At 30.3% G+C, this 21456-nt stretch overlaps 1 non-coding gene across 1 annotated transcript; it reads right to left on the bottom strand.

Annotated features, from left to right (window-relative positions):
* Positions 1-298: 298 nt before the first annotated feature.
* Trnal-aag (transfer RNA leucine (anticodon AAG)) lies at positions 299-380 on the bottom strand. Its single transcript has one exon. It is a non-coding gene; the product is annotated as a tRNA-Leu (tRNA).
* Between the last annotated feature and the right edge of the window lie 21076 nt (positions 381-21456).

Below are 21456 nucleotides of genomic sequence, written 5' to 3' on the forward strand. Positions count from 1 at the left end.
CTACATGATTTGTTTAAAATAATAATTATTAGTAATCTACTATAATTGTTATTTTTTTAATATTTTAATGATTATAAATTTCACATGGTTTTTATGTAATTTTAATTTTTAATTGAACATATTATTATATTTTAAACGGATTGATTTTTTCAATAAAAAAATGTACAATATTCAATATAATATTGACCGAGATAACTGCGTTGATAATCATATAAAACAATAATAATATTCCTAAGAAATTATACCGCGTGATCGCAATTACTTAATAACGAGATGAGATAAAAAAAAAAATTGTTGTTGGCAGCGGTGGGATTCGAACCCACGCCTCCGAGGAGACTGGTGCCTTAAACCAGCGCCTTAGACCGCTCGGCCACGCTACCACCGTGAAACAAATCTGTTGAAATAGACCTATTTTTGACGGGCTGAATAACAGAGGTTTTCAAATTTCAACGATAATAAACTTTACCTATCAAGTCTATTTATTGGACTTGTACTATGGTAGGTACCTACTCTATGAAATTCGTTTTTTCATATCCGAGAAACGATATTCAGTTTGCTAGATTTTATGGAAAAAAAAGTCATCCTTTAAACTACGTACAAATATTACCTATTATGTTTTAATCATTGATTTTAGTTGACATTTTGATATTGGTAGTTCAATGCTTCAATCAGCTGTGGATCCAGAGAGGGGTCAAAGGAGACATATCCCCCCTCAATCGTTAATTAAAAAATTGACCAATGCGTTAAAAACGATTTAAAAAACATTACAGGTAACAGTGGTTTAATCAATAACTTTTTTTAAGCTATTAATTACATGTTAATTAATAGCTTAGTAAAATAATAACTTACAACTTATAGATAAAATATGTGTACTAAATACTAATGTACTATTATACTACTATGTACTTTCGGGTGGTCCTTATTTTTCGTTTGTTATTTTTTTTCAGATTACCCCCCCCCCCCCCCTTAAAAAGGTTCAACCACAAAAAAAAAATCATACAAAAAAAGTTTCATGCAAATTCTTTAATTTTAACTCGTGCCCCAAAAGCTCTAAGGTTACAAAAATGGAATAATTTCAATATTATAAATTTTTTTGATATTCTTAAACATAACTCTATAAAAAAAAAAATGTTACAAAAAATGTGTTGAGACACAAATGATAGAAAACTAAATCTACTACAATTATCTATTTACAATGTACCCAACATTATTAATTGCGTTATTTTTTTAAGGCATTTATATCCGGGACTCAGTTATAACTATTAGTAATAACAAAATAAAACTCTTGCGCTCTATCGTAATCTGATAATAAATTATTGTCACACAGGTATCTGCAGTGGTTCAGGCACTTTTGTACGCAATACGATTTATTTTTTGATTATTTCGTTTTGGCGCTTATGTCTTCAACAGTTCAACAGACGGAGCATTGGAGCAATAGTTATTTAATAGTTTTTTTTTTTCATGTCAATAACAAAATAATATGTGTACACTAATAGTTAGAGAAATACTGAAATGGTTTTATTATTTTTAAATCAGTGAATTTGCACACTCGAATTATTTATTCCACGCAGTGAAGGTCAAATGGTTGTGGGGTAAGGGAGCTGAGGCGGATATATCAGCCCCCTCCCCCTCCCATTCAATTTTTTTCAATATTGATAATAATATAAATTATAAAACATATATTTTAATGATCAAATAATGCATGTTCAAAAATTAGCCATATCTCCCCCTTGGGCCGTGGTGAAATAATTTGACCACCGTTTCACTTGCGTTCTCTCCTCGTTCGATATAACTATTGCGGGTCGACTAGTCAAGCGTACGTATATATAGGTACAATACGCGTCTAAGACATAATACATTAATACATATTATTTATATAAAATATATATTATATTGTGCTAAGACGTAACACCGCGGGGCCAATCAGGACCGGGAGCTTTGGGATGATAACGATTTATCGTTGATTATATTCTTTGGCGCGCGCGTTTACGTGTTTGGTGCGAAAACCGGGCTGCACCAGCGGAAAATTCGACGCCTGCACGTCGTCGGCGTGGCGCGGGATGGCTGTAGGGAAAGGCGAAAACCTAACCTATTATATATATTATTATTATTATTATATTCGGTCGAGTACGTGATGGCTTTAATTTCCGTCTCCCAAAGTATAGTAATTAACTTTTCGCCGTTCAACGCGCGGGGGGGGGGGGGGAGGGGGGGGAGAAAAAATATAACCGCCGCGGGCACACCTCCGCGGCGGCGCCGCTATGGAACCGCGCGACCGGAGCGGCGGCGGCGTGGCCTTCGATAATCCGCAATAAGACATAAATAAAGGTGACTTACCTACGGAAACTTGGTCGTGTGCGGGCCGCGTATAGTCGCGCGCGGCGGGCTTAAAACCACCCTGGGCTTTATTTATAGGCGAAACTCCTTGGCGGCCGCCGCCGCCGCGTTGGTGCGGTGCTATCAAAAATGATTGTTTATGTCACGGCGGCTTCTCCGCCGCCGCCGCGCACGCGGGTCGGGGCGGCGGCAAGTTGGCTAAGAATTAACTTGCCATTTATCTAACCGGCAAAGCCCCAGTCCCCCCCCCACTCTCCTCCCCACCCCCTTGTCTCGTCCAGCCGCTTATATTTCTCCCCTCGCCCCTGCAGGCCCCGGCGCGCACGACGCGATATTATACGATATGATTTACTGCCACGGTTTACTCAGTCGCTAATTTAAAGCTTTCGCGCCGCCCGACAACGACTGTATACATATATGTGTGTGTGTGTGTGTGTGTGTGTGTGTGTATGTGGGTGTATAAATACGCGAATGCATGCGCGTGCGTGTGCGAGAACGTCTTTGTGGATGGATGGGGGTGGGCGAGGGGCGAGGGGATGGAGATGGCCTCCTCGGCAGCGGCTGTGGCCTTTGAGTTTGCCCGCGCGCGTCTTACAAAATGTTATAATATAACAAGACAAGATATATTATAATAATACAACGGCAACGAGGACGCCAATGCGTTGCAGTACGCATTATTGTTACTCTCGAACTATATTATTATCATATCAGTTGTTTGCGTGAAACGTCGCAGTGTTTTGCGCACCCGTCTGCGATTGAGCCAATCGTTGTTTATTAGGTGGGTTATACGTGTATGCGATTATCAACATCAGTAATGCGACTAGTGCCGGATTACGAAAAGGTGCCGCCCTAGGCCCTTTTAAATGTGCCACCCTTGCCCCAAGAAAAAAAATGTGGTATTTATTACAAATAAATGTATTTCATTATAAAAAAATTAGGTCAGTAGTAATTATAAACAAAACGAGTAATTATAAATTCTAACAAATGATAATAGTTTTTATATGATTTTTCATTGAATTTCTTACAAAATTTGCCACCCACAAAAATTTGCCGGCCTAGGCATAAATCCAGCCCTGAATGCGGATCTAATGAAGGATGACTTCAAGCGTAGATCTAGAAATCTTAAGTGGTGGGGTGGGGAGCTACTTTTTTTCAGAAAAAATGCAATAGTTATAATTATTTTAGTACCAACGTCATAATATTGATTATTGATAAGATCTAATAACAATGTAATTACAATTTTATTTATACAAGATAAATAAAAAGGCCTAACCTAACCTTAGTTTCCCTTCTGAATCCGCCACCTGAATGGCTTTGCGTTACTGTTTTTTTTTTTTTTTTTTTTAATATTTATTTGTATGTATACAATCTGTAAATAATAGTTACAATAAGCATATGAGCTGAATTACAATTGACTTTGAAAAAACGTGAGGGGAGTAGTTACCCAGCAATAACACTCGATTGCGTTAATATAATATTATAAATATGTGTATCTATATGTAGTATGAATGAAACGTGGTCCTCATCCGGTTAGCGAATAAAACTGTGAGCGCGAGACCCCGCGAGCATATCAGATCCTAAACCATTCCCAGAGAGACATATCTACCAATAATACTGCAGTATTTATTATTATTAATGGTGTCTTTCATTTGAGTGCAATTCACATTATATAGAATGATTATAATATATAATATAAATACATTTAATACCTACCCGGAATAAACCAGTTCCCTTTAAATATTGTAATTAGTAATACGGTTGGTTGAACTGTTTTCTGCCAAAATCAAAATATTATTAACACATCATAATGATAATATACTATTAAACAAAAGTATTAGTAAAATACAGCATATTATTTCGTATAATATTATACTAGCTGTTAGTAATTTATAAAGTTTTATAAGTCAATAGCACCACCATAGATACTATAATATAGCGTGGTCACTGACCACTGGTCAGTATATAGATACCAAAGTACCGCGTAAAACAGAGTGTACTTATACCTAGGTAAAGGTTCATGGTACAAATATTAAATAGCTTAATAATTGTAATAAAAATATTTTTTGAATAAATAGACATCGTTGTTTTTATTAAATAATCTATATAACTTTAAATGTCCACGAAAAAAAATTATGGTATAATGTATTTATAAGATGTTAAGTTTCTGTAAGAATAATTCTTATTAGGAACATTTTGTTATACTTTTAAACCTCGATTAAACCTGAATATTATACACATATTGTTACATTTTCCAACTTTCGTGATGTTTACGAATTTTATTTTAATTTAATTTGACAGAGAAAAAGAAACAACAAACACTTGCATGCGTTGTCTCAGTCTTACAAACGCGTAACAAGAATTTAAAATTTTAAAATTCTCACAATTCGCTTTAAAATTAAAATATAAAATAATACCTTTGTCATTCATTAGGTAATATTCTTATTTATAAATTTTGGTAATAGGACAATTCACTCTAAAACCAAACATAATGCAGAGTTAATAGAATTTTCCAGACGTACAATTCGCCGCGTTATGCGTTAGTAAGACGGAAGCAACACGTCATGTGTGTATGGCACTGCGTCCTTTTAATAAAATACCATTAGGCCCGGTTGCACAAATATGTATTGGTTAAAAATTTCAAATGTAGGCCGACAAAACGTATGGCACCAGTTCAGAATCATTTTTCGTACCTATGCTATAATTTAATTAACATACATTTCAGTGATTCAATCACGAGATACAATTGACATTTACAACTACTATATAGATAATATAGCGAAGACAGTTCCTCGATTGTGTTTGTATAAATGACACCTATAAGAAAAGAAAATAAACCCTATGGAACACAACAAACATATTGCATTCATTTTTATAATAATATATACATTTGATTTCTTAACACTATGACTGTGGTTCTTTTTCACAAAATACCATTTTTACCAAATGGTACTATTGACACGGGACCACAATTTCTAAGATAGTTTGAATAAGTATTTAAATTTAATAGTAAATTCTCTTCAACATCGCAATAAAATTGCCTATATGAGACGCCTTAAAATGTGGAAGCGTGGCTGCCTCTTAATAATGATAGGTTTAATAGAATATATTATTATTATTATAGTCATAACTACATATATTCAGAAACTTGGGTAAAATTCATTGGCCAAGAACTTAGTCATAATCTTTTAAGTGAGATACAAAGTAAAGTTACATGTTGGGAAATAACTATCAAACGAAGGATCAATATTAACCCATTCAAGTCATAAACTTTACAGTATAATATAACATTTAGGATTATGAATTTGATCGTTTACATAATAGTAGAAGGTAGTTGATCATATTAAACCTATAGGCTATTATAATAAGGGTAAGCCAAGTGTGCATCTTATTCAGGAGGTATTTATTATACGCCCCACATGTCCGCAATCGAAACGAGTTAGGTAAGTCTGCTAATTTTTTTTTTTTTTAAATCGAACAGCTGACATGTCTTTGTATAAATCACTGCAAATAATCGGCAAGACGGATACTGACGTATCAGTTCAAGATGAGTGTGTGTATGAAATAGTCCACTAGTGCGTAATATTGTTTGGAGGACAAATTATTTATTTAAACCTGGTATAATAAATTATGAAGATTTAAGTTTTTCAACGTCTGAGCTAGTTATACGTAGGCAACACACACAAACGGGGCAAAATATTAGGTATTATAATACTTCTATATAGTTTTGGTGAACTTTTATCATATAAGTACCTACTTTAAAATGTTAATAAGATAATATATATAGTATTTAAGTAGTTCTTATTGTATTTTGGTGTTATCCTTTTAAATCTTTACCTACGGTATTTTATTACCATAATATTTTGGCTGAGTTATACTAAGTGTAACACTGCTCACGTTTCCTTTTTCGTAAATGCATACATAGCATTAAAATATTAAGAGAGTTTATTGAAAAAACGAGACATGTAAAATTAATGCACGGGTATGAATACAGAGTGTATCAATTATAATATTAAGTCTGCATATTTTTTTTTTTTTTTTTTTATTAAGTTATCCGTGGCAACATAGGGTATTGGGGTGTGGGGGAGGGCACTGTAGGTTTTTAAATTGGGTAGGTCGGTACACGTGTGTGTTGTGTTTTGGCAGAATTTCTAATGGGGCACCCGTAGGTTTCTGCCGTGCCCCAGGTGGGGGGGATGGCGGCACTTGTTCTCCGGACACCGTGACTTGCCCGAAGAAAAATGCCACTTACGGCCAAGGTATCGAACTCGGGTCGACTGCATCGCAGCCGACGCCTTAGTCCGCTCGGCCACTACGTCCCCCCTCTGCATATTATTATCATGTACCTACTGGCTATCTACTTGTCAGTAACTGAATTTTTAAATTAAATATGGTATTAAATTGTGTTTGTTCAATTCTCGAGTTTGATGTTTTTGTTATCACATAACACATTGATCGTTTTTAAATGACACGAATTAAATTCAAACAATCAATTATTACCGTTGATAAAATATATACATTTTTTTTATTATTACAGCCAAAATAAATGTTCATTATAATATGATACGTATACATGTATAGACATATAAAATTATAGATTAATTAAGTATAAATTAAGTTTAAAATGGGTGTATAATATTATACTATTTTAGTGGTATTTAGATTGTACATTATTATTTTATCTCTGTCTTAGATTTATAGTCTTGTACTAGTTATACTAGAACAATAATTAAGCAAAACATTAACTGGAATATTTTTTTCAAAAATAAAAATAAGTCGGGAATGTGAAACATTAGTTTTTATTCAAACAAACTGAAATCTATGAAACCAAATGATGTAACCCTGTAAAACGTCAAAATGTGGTTAAATAATATTTGTTGAATTTTGTCATCCACTCCTTTGTAATAATGAATAGGCAATTCAAAGTACACATGTATAATATAAGCTTCATCTACAACAACTGTGTAGGGGACGTAGTGGCCGACCCGAGTTCGATACCTCGGCTGCGGACGGCATTTTTCTTCGGGCAAGTCACGGTGTCCGGAGAACAAGTGCCGCCATCCCCCCTCCCGGGGCATGGCAGAAACCTACGGGTGCCCCATTAGAAAATTCTGCCAAAACACAACACACACGTGTACCAACGTACCCAATTTAAAAATCTACAGTACCCTCCCCCACACCCAATGGCCTATGTTGCAGCGGGTTATCCAATAAAAAAAAAAACAAAAAAAAACAACTGTGTAACTGTGTAAGTAGTTAATAATTTTGATGATTTTATAATATTTTTTGTTTTTATTTAGCTTATATTAATTATAAATTGTATTCATTACTCATTTTAGAGAACAAAGTCAAAATCATGATAAGATATAATATTAATTATTAATTATTATACTACTATACAGTCTACAATAATTTCCTATAATAATAATATGTTATGGCATAGTTGTTATTGCATCATTTTATCATCATACACCGAAATGTTACACTGTGTGTGTCTATAACTAATGAATAGTAGGTACCTATATCATAACATTTTTTTTATTAATAGCGACTTCAGCACAAATCCAATTAGCTACTATCTAGTATAATATTATTGTAATGTTGTACAATTATTTGTTTAATTATTAAAATGCAACTTATGGTTTCGTATCATATTTTATGTTTTTGAAGTTCCGCAATATATTATTAGATTGTTGTAAGTACTTTCCTCTCGCTGAACACTTATTTTTCGATCAATGGTAAATACGAGTAAGTAATTAATATAAGTAAGTTGTTAGGGTTTAATTTAGTACTAAGTTGTATTCCGTTACAATAATGTCAATAATTTTCCTTAAACTTTTCCTGAATATTTCGTAAAAGGTACCTTTGATCATAGCCTCAAAGCCTCAATGGAATGTATAAGAAATAGAGAGTCAAATTCTCGATTTGGTAAGAATAAGAACAGCTGCACAATATATTTTATTTTTTTTGGGGGGTTTCACTTTTTTTGATACAAATTTAGTTTTCAGCTCGATTGTTATCGGAGTGTGTTTGGTGACCTATCCTATGTATTAGGTTCTTCGTATCTATTATAATTTATATTATAATATATTATTATTGTCTGGTCAATATCTTTTACAATCAATTATAAATAAATAAATAAATAAATAAATTGGTTATCCCAGTTTCGGAAATTACTCGAAAACTCGTGTATATTTTTTGTCATATATTATTATTAGTTTAATTTATTAATATTATCAATTTTCACTGAAAAATACATTTTGCGTTGGGATGCAATAACTAACGCTATCTAGTTGTGCGTCTTACGTTTGATTCGTTTCATGGCAATCACTAAACGCAAAACAAACTGTAAATCACTATTTTTTAAATAATCAATTTTTTAATAGTACCTACTATTATTTTAAGAGACTCAGTGGAAAAAGTAAATTTAAAATGATATGAAAGTATGAAACAATAAGGGGAATAACATTTCAAAATATAATTATATTTTATATTGCTATTATAATTAATAGTTAGTGATAGAGACATAGAGCTAAGTCTTTCAGTTGGTTTTGGTTAGGCATTGGTATATTATTTTGTTTAGTTTAAGCGTAACGGAAAAACAATTAAAAACGAGATTTTATGAAAAATTCAAAAGGAGAATTTTGTGTTTTTTCCTTGCGCATTGTACGAACATGTGATAAAACAAACCAATGGATACAGGTAGGATTGAAGGAACTCTTTAAAGGACAGTCACTTAGATTTAATTTATTTCCTACCGGAAACGGGCATTGCGGATAGCTCAATTTATTTGAAAAAAATTATGTCGGACATAAAAAAACACAGTCTTAAGACTAACATATTATTGTCATATTGAGACAAATGAAAAAAAATATCGATGACTATATGAGGGGACGATGGACAGTAGTACCTACCTACCTATGCGCTCAGTGGAAAATAATAATAATAACTAGGGCTCGGATTTATAAGTATTTGTATAACCAAAGTATGTATTTATACAACAAAAATATGTACATAAATATGTGCTAAAGAATTCAAAATATGTATTATCAAAAAAAAAAAAAAATGATAATAATAATTAATAATAGGTATAATAGAATGTAATAAAAATGTATATTAATTTTAATTTATTGATTACAATTAATAACATTCATTTTTAAATTTTCGAATCCAAAAGTTCGTAAAATGTAATAAAAATTATTTATTTATTTAGTTATCTAATTATCTTGATTACAGTTATAATAATAACATGCACTTTAAAATTTTCGAATTCAAAAGATCGTCGATATAATATATAGTCATGATAACCTTTCAATAATTCTGAACTCTGAAGAAAAGACATTAAAACAGTATAATTGTCTAAATATGTGAGAACAAATTGAATAGTTGTGAATTATGTAATAACATGTATTTATGACAAAATATGTAAAAATACGTATATAGCTCGTTTTATCAAAAATCTTGTGAAACAAATTTATCACTTGCCGAAATTAGTTTATCCTGTCGCAGAGAAAATATGTATTTACATATAAATCCGAGGCCTAATAATAACTAACAATCGTGTGACAACCCGTTCGTTAACGAATATTATTATATATTATTATATCAATATACCTATTGATAGCTTAGAGAGATCGCGACACGTGTATAAGGAACATACCAGATTTCCTGAAACACGATAATCAATTTATTTTGTACTTACCTACATACGATCAGGTGAGGATCGAAGGGTGGATAAGGGGCTTTAGTCCCCCCACCAAAGAAAATAGTATGTATTGTGTATTTATATGCATATAATTGTTTAACAAATAATTCATACAGCTTAAAATCTATAAATTTAAAATTTAAATAAACTTGTAATTGTTGTTATCAAATTGTATCTATAATATTATATTATACGGAAAAAATTATAATTGTATTTTTTCCGAAAAAAATTTAGTCATACCCAACCCCATTTCAGATTTCTAGATCCACACATGCGTACCACGACGTGTTGATAATATTATTTATATTCATAATAAATAAAAACTATTAAAAAAAATTAGTACCCACACCTAACCTAAGGTTGTGACCGCGGTCGGCAGAACAGCACACAGGTATTATATACCTACTTAGGACATATCGGTACTATATTTGATACTATTTACTACGATATTGTCGGTAACCGCACATTTTACGAAATTTCAAATTACCGGAATTGGGGGGGGGGGAGGGGTGTGTTTGGTTAATAGTGTTATTACTTATTAGTTTAAACGATACCTGCTAAAAAGATATACCTATATGTGTCTTATAATATTATTTAGGCACCAGCATAATGTTGCTATAATCTCATTTCTGAATTATTACTACTGCACGTTTCGTCAATCTTTTTCTCGTTTTCTCGATTATAAAATGTGTAACTAACCGCGACCACCGATCATATTATTATACCTTGAATATTATTATTATAAAAATATACCTACGCTCGTTATTCGACTAATATAATATCACAACAGTCAGCTATATGCGATGAACACACTCGGTAACGCTATACCTATGATTTTCCCCGTTGTAATAACTGCAACAGTCGTCCTCTCTCTCTCTCCTCCTCTAAATGTAGGTACGTATACCTAGTAATGATATTATCATTATATGTTTACTGCACACGCCGCAATAATAACTATAATATAATGATTTGTAACTAATATTGATACAAGTAGGTTATAAACTCGTCGTTGGACATTATTTTTTAAATCGCTCGATATAATAACTATTATATGGGGAGCTCTCGACCCACAGCCGTACGCGATTTTCGTTTCACTCATGGCATAGTTTTTCGAACTATCGAAGTATAAACACCGACACTCAGCAGAAAAATAATTTATATTATTGAGGATGGGCCACGTGCAGGTCGGACGAAATTCGAATTTACCCTACAGAAAAATTAAACTGTACGTGTACCTAATATTGTCTAATCAGCATTGTTTTCGATAATACTCAATACACCATTAGAAATTATAATATTATACGAGCATGGACGCATCAACGCCGGTGTTTTGAAAATACGAACCAATTGCGTAGGCATCGATTATTCGTCGGCAGACAGTAACTTGCACCGCCAAAACTAGTGTTTTGTGATTTATTTGCTCGAAAATGAGTACCATAAGTCATAACTATGGTACATATCCTACATATCTATGTATTTGATTATCAATTAGTATTCAATTATTTGATCGGTACCCTTATTGTTGACGTCGAGACTCGACGGACTCGAATGACAATATTATTGACGGTAATATATAACTGTTCGGGATTTCTAACTATTCACAGCCTTATTTGGTAATAATTACAATGTCAGATCCGTCGTAATCACGTTATTTTACAGTATTACCTACATTTATTCAATTTTGAGAGAAATAATGCATATTTTACAATGTATATTATATTATAATATATTTTTCGCATATAATATTATTATTATTGTTTATTAGGTACCTATAGCTTTGAAATCTATATATATTGACGTACCGTAAACTAAAATTGAATATTCTATGTTATTAGCTTCTCTTTTATCTCAACATATCATACCTACTCTACCATCGAGACGTGCAGTACGTAATGATCGTTTTGAATTTTAATGCAAATCACAGTTGATATTTTTTACTACTCGAGATGTTGCAAATCACAAACGCATTTAAAAAATTTCAGTGCAAATTAGGTACCTACTCGACATGTTGTAATTATTTTGAGTCAAATTTAGGTCAATTATTTTGGTGCAAATTTACAACTAGCAGTTCAACCACAGCGGAGCGAATATGCGACCGAAAGGAATTTCAACGACAAGAGTTATTGTATACCTACATAGGTAATTGTGGCTGGTTGTTATGATTAGCGATAGTAGGTACTAGGTAGTAGATAGGTAGGTAAGTACCAACAATAATTAGTAAAATACAAATTCCTTGAATACGTCGTTAAAATATGTCTATACTCCATCGTTAAGTTAATGTGTTTTTTGTATTCGTTTTTAACAGACAATAATAATAATATTATAATAATGTCTAGGTTTTTGTGCAGCAAGATACAACCATTTCCAGCAAATTCATATGATAACCAACAATACCACCGTACAAGGTGGACATATGAAAGTGATTTCACTTTCACGTAGGTATGTGGGAAAGATCGGTTGTAGTTAAATATTATTGAAACAATACAAATTTCCATTTCCAGCTACTATTTAATTCATCAGTTAACTAATAGGTAGTAATTATTCTACTTTAACTAATTTATTGTTAGAAGAATAACTACAATAACTACTCACTACAATAATTATTAGTGATACTATTTAACATATTTTCATAAATTATAGAAAATTGTTACTGCCCTCAAAATCCTTTACAAAATCCTTCAAATGTAAAAGAAAGGAAGAAAATATTGTTTTCTGTACTAATTAAATGATGTAATATGAAATATGATAATATTTTATAGGTATTCAAATACAATTATTAGAAACTTAAGCTTTTTACGTGTATGAAAAAAAACCATTCTGAGTCAGAATTTCTGACATATATTTTGCAGATTAAAACCTTCAATTCCTTTTTGTTTTAAAATATATATCGTTGGTCCTGTCTATAATATATTATGTAACTAAACCAAATAAAAAAACACATGAGTAATTGTCTTAAGTGTATTGCTTCACTATGTACAATTTGTCGATACATTTAATTCAAGTTATTCATGATTGAGCAGATCAAAAACTATGACTGCGCAGTTCTAATACATCTATCTTATGAAACAATGTACGTAAGACTATTATATTATACACGACGATTGATAATTTTGAATTCATAAGTTAACAAAATATTACTATTACTAACAATTTAAAATCATATTCGTTTTTGAATATTTTTGAATACCTAATTATAATATTTTCATCCTAAATATTATATTCCTATGTATAGAGGTACTATTTTTGTATTTTAATGAAAATTATTTTTTTTTATTCAGCCATTTTTTTTTTTACTTTAAACTATTATTATTATTATCTAGACAGAGACTAGATCAATACATGTATCAACATCTTACATAATAATATTTATAAGACTATAGGGTTTCTATTATGCAATGGAGAATAGTAAGTTATAATATTATAATTTATAATCATCAATTTGAGTAAAGTCATTATAATTGATGAAAAATAAAAACCATCAAATATGTTTTTGAAATAAACCCTAGCCCCAATCTCAATTAAATGTAATTTTTTGACACCTAGAAAATATTATCGATAAAATAGGTATGTATTATTTTCTTTTATTGAAGTCAAACTTTGAATACTTATAATACGATTAATGAAAGAAAAAAATGTCCATATAACTACTACAAATTACATTTGATGTGAATTTGTATAATATGCAATTAATGTACGTACGAATTTACTTTAAATTTTATAAAACTTATCAAACATATATTTATTTTGTATACCTACACATAATTAAACTAGTATTTTAAATATATTGCAATATATTTTATTACTATTGAAGATGTGAAAAACCTTATTTATTTTTCTAATATTGATGTGATGATGGTAGTTGTTAACTTATTCAGTTTTATTTCAGAATATAACATTCTTTTAATCAATAAACATAATATATTATTTCTTATTTTATTACAATATAAAAAAAATATGTATATAATTATTATAATAATAAATTTTATTTATAATAAATTATCTGTACCTATATTAACTGTTGACTGTATTGTGAATAAATGTAGAGGATATTGTGTGCAATGTGCATTCTATATAATAACCTTATAACTTATACTATGATGTAAGTATATTATAACCCTCTAAATAAACATAATAGGTTTATTGCATTATGATTACATTTAATATTAGAGCGATATGACCTATATTCAAACTTAAAGGTAGAATATAACCTATGTTTGTTTTTCCATAATTTAATTTAAAAGAACATTTTGTATTTTGTATTTTTAAATTGTAATATTTTACATAGTCATAACTCGCTTAAAATGGAAATAATAACATAAATTAAAAACATATCTACAAACACAGACAATATTATGTCCTTACTTTTAATAGTTACATATTATTAGTCAATCAGTCTAATGTTAACAAACTAAAACTAACAGCACAAAATTGGTTCTGTTTTAAACGCGAATTTGTAAAGTTGTAAGTAAATTAAACAGAGATATTACACATTGGTGTGTTTAACATCCTCTTAACTGATGAGGTGATTATTGTGTACCATAGATTGAATATCTCTTTGTACCTACTTGGTACATCTAAACTCTGAAAAATAATTATCAATATTTTATAAAAATATTCTAATTCAGTGTATGAAATGTAGTTTATTATTTTAATTTCAATTTAGATACGTAAGTTGTATTGGAAAATTGGCTATATTATTTTACCTCTAACATGGACAAAAAAATAGCAATGAACAACTTGCCTCATCTTTTTTTTTTTTATTAAATTGTGATCTTAAACTTATGACAATTAATATAGTACTTGGTAACAGTTGTTCGTCTTTCTTGGGGCAAATAATTCCAGGTGAAATTATTTAAACTTTTAATTTATTTTACTAAACAGTTAAAATTATTCGAAAAATAGTTTGAAATAGATTTGCGTGACGCTGTGTGTTGGTGCTCAAACTATTACGATACGACATGACTGACTTCTCGAGTTGGCCACGGGATAAAATATTATATTCTCAGCTAATTGTGATTTGCAATAAAGGCCGACGGGCTTACCAGATGTCTCTTATATCTCTCAGATAAGGGTGCCATTTGGTTTACGTCAGTTTATATTAAAATATCTTTATATTTCCCAAAAAGTCTATACAAATGACAATAATTATCTGTTTTTTCGTACGTGGGATAGCATATTATATGTTTAGACCCGCGTATAGTTGTTAATAATATGGTTTATAAAATATAATACATTTCATGTAGACGATTTTGGTATCTGTGTTTTTATTCTAAGTCTTCATCCGTATAATGTCGTAGATAATGTTATATAATACAACGGTTGTGGGCCCAATTTATTTATCTCCTTGTACTGGCATCGATATATAATTTGATATAGGGTAATTAATCACTTAAATAGTTTTAGCTTTTATCATATACATTTGGCAGAATATGTTTAACAATATAATCAAAATCTGTGGCATATCCGTGGGCGGACAGGCTAGGGTGGCGGGTGGGCGATTCCCGGCTGGGTCTGGCGAAAATTTGTGCTGCTTGAATGGATTTGGGCCGATAACTTATAACAATTTTATTATTAGCCCAAAATAATATAGGAGGCCAATTTGTATTCCCAGCCCACCCCTGGGTACAATACAACTGCAAGCAACCCATTACCGTCATCTTGTTGGGTATTTTTTTTAAGTATAATAGATATATACAACTTTAAATGTCTTATGCGCATGATATTTTACGTAGTGAACCAGTGAATCTGCGTCAGGATGATTAGGGACGTAGCTAATTGAAAAATATAAATGGCTCTCATTATCAGTTATAAAAATTAAAAGGTTTGCACTTAACAATGTAGGCAGAGTCTATTCAAGACATTTAATTGTAGTGAACTTTATCTTAAGTTTTATATAAATTAAATCATCCACGAGATTATTAGACTGAATTGTATACATTGTATAATTATAAATTATACATTTGACTGATGTGAATATTGTTTACCAAATTTACCTCCTTTAAAATATAAAGACAATTATAAAGACATCAGAATGTTGATGAATTAATGACGTAGTAAAGTATTCCGGATAAATTAAATTGATATATTGTGTACAATCTAACCTTTTACTTGTCGATATTTTAGCCAGCTAATACTACCGATCTTAGAAACGTTCCAATTATATTTGTATAGCATGAAAATTCTTTTTATAAATTATTATAAGTCATAATGAATGTACGCATATTTTAATACCAAAGTCATTTTATTTCTTAGGTCAGTTATAAGAGAATAACAGAATATTCTTAAATACTCTTAACATGTTGAACAGACGCTAAGTATAAAGTATATTTTTTACTTTTGTAGTAATATTTCTATAGTTGTTGATTTCTTCAAAATGTCATAAAAATTATTAGTCAATAAAAGTTTTTAGTTTTAAGTTTAATATTAAAGTATAATATGTAGATTTTCTTTGCTCGACACTGACTACTTTGAATTAATACAATTTCATCTTCAACATTGAAAAATAAACCATATATTATATAATGGAACTATAAATCGAAAACATAATTAGAAACTACTTAACCTGAATAACTGATTTAATTACATACGAGGAGATGATGAAGATACATTGACTTTTATGATCCTTGTACTTTACTATCTTGATATAATTTGGCAAATTAATTATCCAAATATATTTGAATAATAAATATGTTTATTCAGTCTTTCAATTTATAATATTATGATCATATGGATTTTGAAAAATTTCAAATATATTATAGGTAGGTAGGTATTACGCTTTAAATAAATAATCAACAAATCTTCAAAAATTGTTCTACCTTTATGTAAAAAATTTTGAAATAATAATTAAGTACCTATGACATTATGAACGCGATAGCCAAAAAGTGGCTGATATACAGTCTTTATTGCAAAATTCAGCGATTAAGTACATAATCTTGAAAATTATTGCTCCGTTCAAAAATATGAGATGCAATAATAATTTTGTTATTTTCGTGAAGTATGAAAAACAACATTATAAATTCAAATTTTATAATGTTACGTATCTCTCATAAAATATTATGTTACTCACTCTTGTTCGCTACGTACCTACTAATTCATGGGTAAACACAAATATTTTAACGTGCACTAATGAAATGATACTTACTGTTAAAATGATAGCTCTTAGATTGCTTGTGTACCTACATTAGCTAACATATAGCTACCTATTATACTATGTGTAACAAACGCGTTTTACAGTTCTATAATAATGGTCGAACGGTGCTGTAGATATTATGTCGAATAATGATATTAATGATAATCTTTTATAGGTAGGTACCTGTATGTGATTTTAGTTTGTTTACCGTTCATTCTAAATTCCTAACAACTGACGAGAGCTGAATAGTAAATTAGTAACTATTTTTCTTCTAGCACTTTGAGTTTTTTTTATTGATAATAATATGTAAGGATAGGATGTTTATGACTTTGCATGCGTTTTTTTGAAGTTGTTTTATTGCATGTGTTCTTAGATAGAAATATTTTGTTTCACGATATCTAGATTCAATTATCAACATTTTATTTTGCATATATTTGCATATTTTCCGAAATTGAGCATATTATTATGTGCACATTTTTGGTTTTTTCCTTGGTATCAATCACTTATTGTATGGTTTTCAATACAAAATATTATCAACAAAACAAAAAAAAACGTAATCAACTTAAACTGAATTTAATAGTTTGTACATCAGATGTATTTTATATAGATTATACAAAAATATTATCGATTATTTATTGTTTGAGATTTTATATTGCTATTCGGAGATAAAGGTACATGCGGATACACGGTGGAACATTTAAGCCATTGCTGTTCAATGCAACTCTCTCTTAATTAAGTCATTTATATGTATTTGTAATTGTAATTAACAATCATATTATATATATTTGTTTAAAACAGCTTCTTAAATATCATAGAAATATTAATATAAATAAAAAACGAGCAATAAATGCAGAGGGGTGGAGTAGGTCAGCGTTGGTGGAATTTTGTCCATCGTCCTTTCGGTCCTCGGACAAGATAGTGTATTATTGCAGCATTCGATTTGAATGCAATGATTGCATTTGATAAAAAAATGATTCTGATCGGACGAAAGAAAATTTATGAATCATATAAATATGTTTTAAGTAATAAGTAACCATCAATTATATATAATATACCTAGTGAGAATTGGGTAATTTTAAATTGTATTTCGTTTCTATGGTGATAACTGATAAACAAAGCGTTAGAAAAAAAAATTTTGGTGGTTTTTCCCGTGGCGTAAAAAATATTGAGAAAATATTTTTTACAATATAAAAAAAAAAATATATATAATTGAAAAACCAATAGAATTCATTGCTCCGCTCGTGTTTAATGCCTTAATAATGAAAATTTTACAATTTTTTGATGCATATTTAACTATTTTTTACTGCATAAGTGCATACTAACTTATACGTTATAAACATCACCTATATCGAGTTATATTATGTAGGTATTAGTATTGATATTTCAACAAGTTGTCCTGTTCGACTATATCGTCTGCCTTGAAATATTTTACCATAGTAAAATAAACAAGAAGCCATAAATCACGACCGGTGTATATGCCATTATATTTTCTACAACGTGATTATAATATTAGTATCATTAATCATCATCGATCGTCTTGTTGGATTTTAAGGATCGTTTTTCATGTGCGTTAAATGATTTCAATTTTCAATGCTCTGGGGACACGTCGCCATATTATTACAATTTCAACAGTGTACTTATGTGGTTATAACATCAACATTATTCACGATGATCGTTGTATGAAATATGATCACTTTATTTGATTTTTAGACTGTTATTTTCACGTATATTAAAAACTTATATTCTATATTTTGTATATTTTTTATGACAATTTAACTGTGATAAAGTAGGTACATTTATAAATTTAAATAATTGTATCTTTTAATAAGCTATAGTTATGTTTAATAATTCAACTAAAAAACGTCCTCATAAACTGTTTCAAAGCATGAATAAGGTACATATAAGTTGTTATAATATTCAAGAGTTAAAACTTGGCAAAATGTACAAAAATATTATATATTTACGTGAAAAATACAATATGACCAATACGTTTCCCATCAACTATATTATACACGTACAACTGTATACACGTGTGTATTTATATATCTCTAACAATCACCTTTAGTACACAGTAAACATAATATTAAAACAACGCTGAAGTTCGTGCCTGACTAATGATATAATAAAAACAAAAATGCATTCGCCTACAGTGCACATCAGACGACCGCGCATGATGTGGCTAACATCATAAGTGTCTATAATAATAATCACAATAATAATATTATTATAATCACGCGGGGCTTATAATTATTAAAAAATGATTTTTTTTTTCATTTTTGTCTTGTAATATTTTTTATGCACGTAAAATATAATAATGTTTTCATAGTCTCATATTATATCCACATCCCGGCTGTAAAATAATATAGGTACGATATTATATGCAAAGGAAGCGCAGCTGCTGCAGTACGTATATCGAACAATATAAACTTAAGAGGATACTACCCATGCGTGTTTGTTCTCTCCGTTTTACAAATGCATACGACATGGCAAATTTTCGTTCACTTTTATAGCTGGTAAGAAAATGTTATCCGTCGGCTTACATACGATATTTTAATTTTCAAGCGAGATATGAAAATTTATGAATTGTGATATTTCACATACCTATATCTTGCTTGAAAATTAAAATATCGAAAAAATCGCTGACGCTTAAACACGCATAATTTTCTTACCTAAAATGTTGGTAATATAGGTCAATTCACTCTAATGTCAAAACTAACGAAACAACAATATTGAAACAAGGGAACGAACATTTGCTATGTCGTACGTGTGTAAGACGGAGACAATAAATGCGTGTGTAGCGTCCACTTAAGAGCGCATAATATAACACAATAACTATAATTATAATATCGAATAATAGTAAAAAAAAAAAAAAAAGATTAGGTATTTATTTATAAATTTATATTATTATTATTATGGACTATAGTGTACCTACATTATACTTAATATAATATACTCTTGTATACGAGCACGGACTCCACGCAGACAACAATAAACCGCAGAATTAGTATATAGTTGTGGCGCGCAACACACTTGTTGCGTCCGCGAAAAAGGATTGACTTACAGTCTCTCACGACGGGCACGTCACAGAGAGAACACGAAACCGCGCTAGACGTTTTCATATTACGCATTACCTATATGGGTATAATAGTATAATATGTTATATACCTAGGTAATAATAATAACGTACCAAGTACCAACGCGCTACACGTCACTGGGAAATATCAAACGATTTCATGGTATCATTATACACCACCAGCTTACACCTATAATAATAATATTATATAAATACATTTTACAATATATACCTATATACGTATGCACCTCGTTAGGTATAGGTATATATTATTATTATGTATTATGTACAGCGAAACACGTGACGCACATGGACGCGTATCATATTGTGTGTGTCCATGTTCCTTACCTTGAACTACTGTTAAACATTTTTTTTTTCATTTTTTTATTTCCCAATTCAATTTAATAGCACGCTTACATTTATTATTATTTTTATTTTTGTATTTTCACGGTCGCAAAAAAACTCATTCATCCACCACATCCTTATTAAAACGCATCAATTGAAACGCCTCGCGACCTATAAGCCAACTACAACACACACACACGCACACAAATCGCAAACGTATAAATATATATATATATATTATTATTGTGTTGATGATGATAAGGGCTCGAAATCATTGTCCTAAAAAATGAAGATTTCCTATAGGTACTATAATTAATATAATATTATATTTATTTCACATAAAAAATAAATTTACAGGACAATTGTTATAAATAAGTACAGTTATTACATAACTATCATAATATGCAACACTCCCGTTGTAAGCCAAGCTTGTGTTGGGAAAGTGAGTTCATCAGCGTAGTCTTACGGCAGTATTGTAGTCATGCACTACAAAAATTATAAAACAAAATAGATATCTATTATAACGCGTGTTTTAAATCGTATAAAATATTGGTATTTATATGTACTCTTCACATCTACAATATCGATGTACAATAGTTATAGATATTATAGGTACGCGTATAGTATTATAAAACAAATACGGTCATCGAATTATAGCTATTTTTGATCACGAATTAATGACACGAGATTAAAATCTCAAGCCGGCATTCTTAATTTACAAAGTTTTTTTTTTTTTTTATCACAAATCACAACTAAAAATGTTAGCTATCATATGGAAAAGGTTACAGAATATGCGCTAAAAATTACATAAGCAGAAAAGATGCACTAACAAAAATGTCTAAATATGCAAAATAACACGCGTTAAAAACT

This window comes from Metopolophium dirhodum, chromosome 7 (assembly GCF_019925205.1).
Source record: "Metopolophium dirhodum isolate CAU chromosome 7, ASM1992520v1, whole genome shotgun sequence".
Lineage (NCBI taxonomy): Eukaryota > Metazoa > Arthropoda > Insecta > Hemiptera > Aphididae > Metopolophium > Metopolophium dirhodum.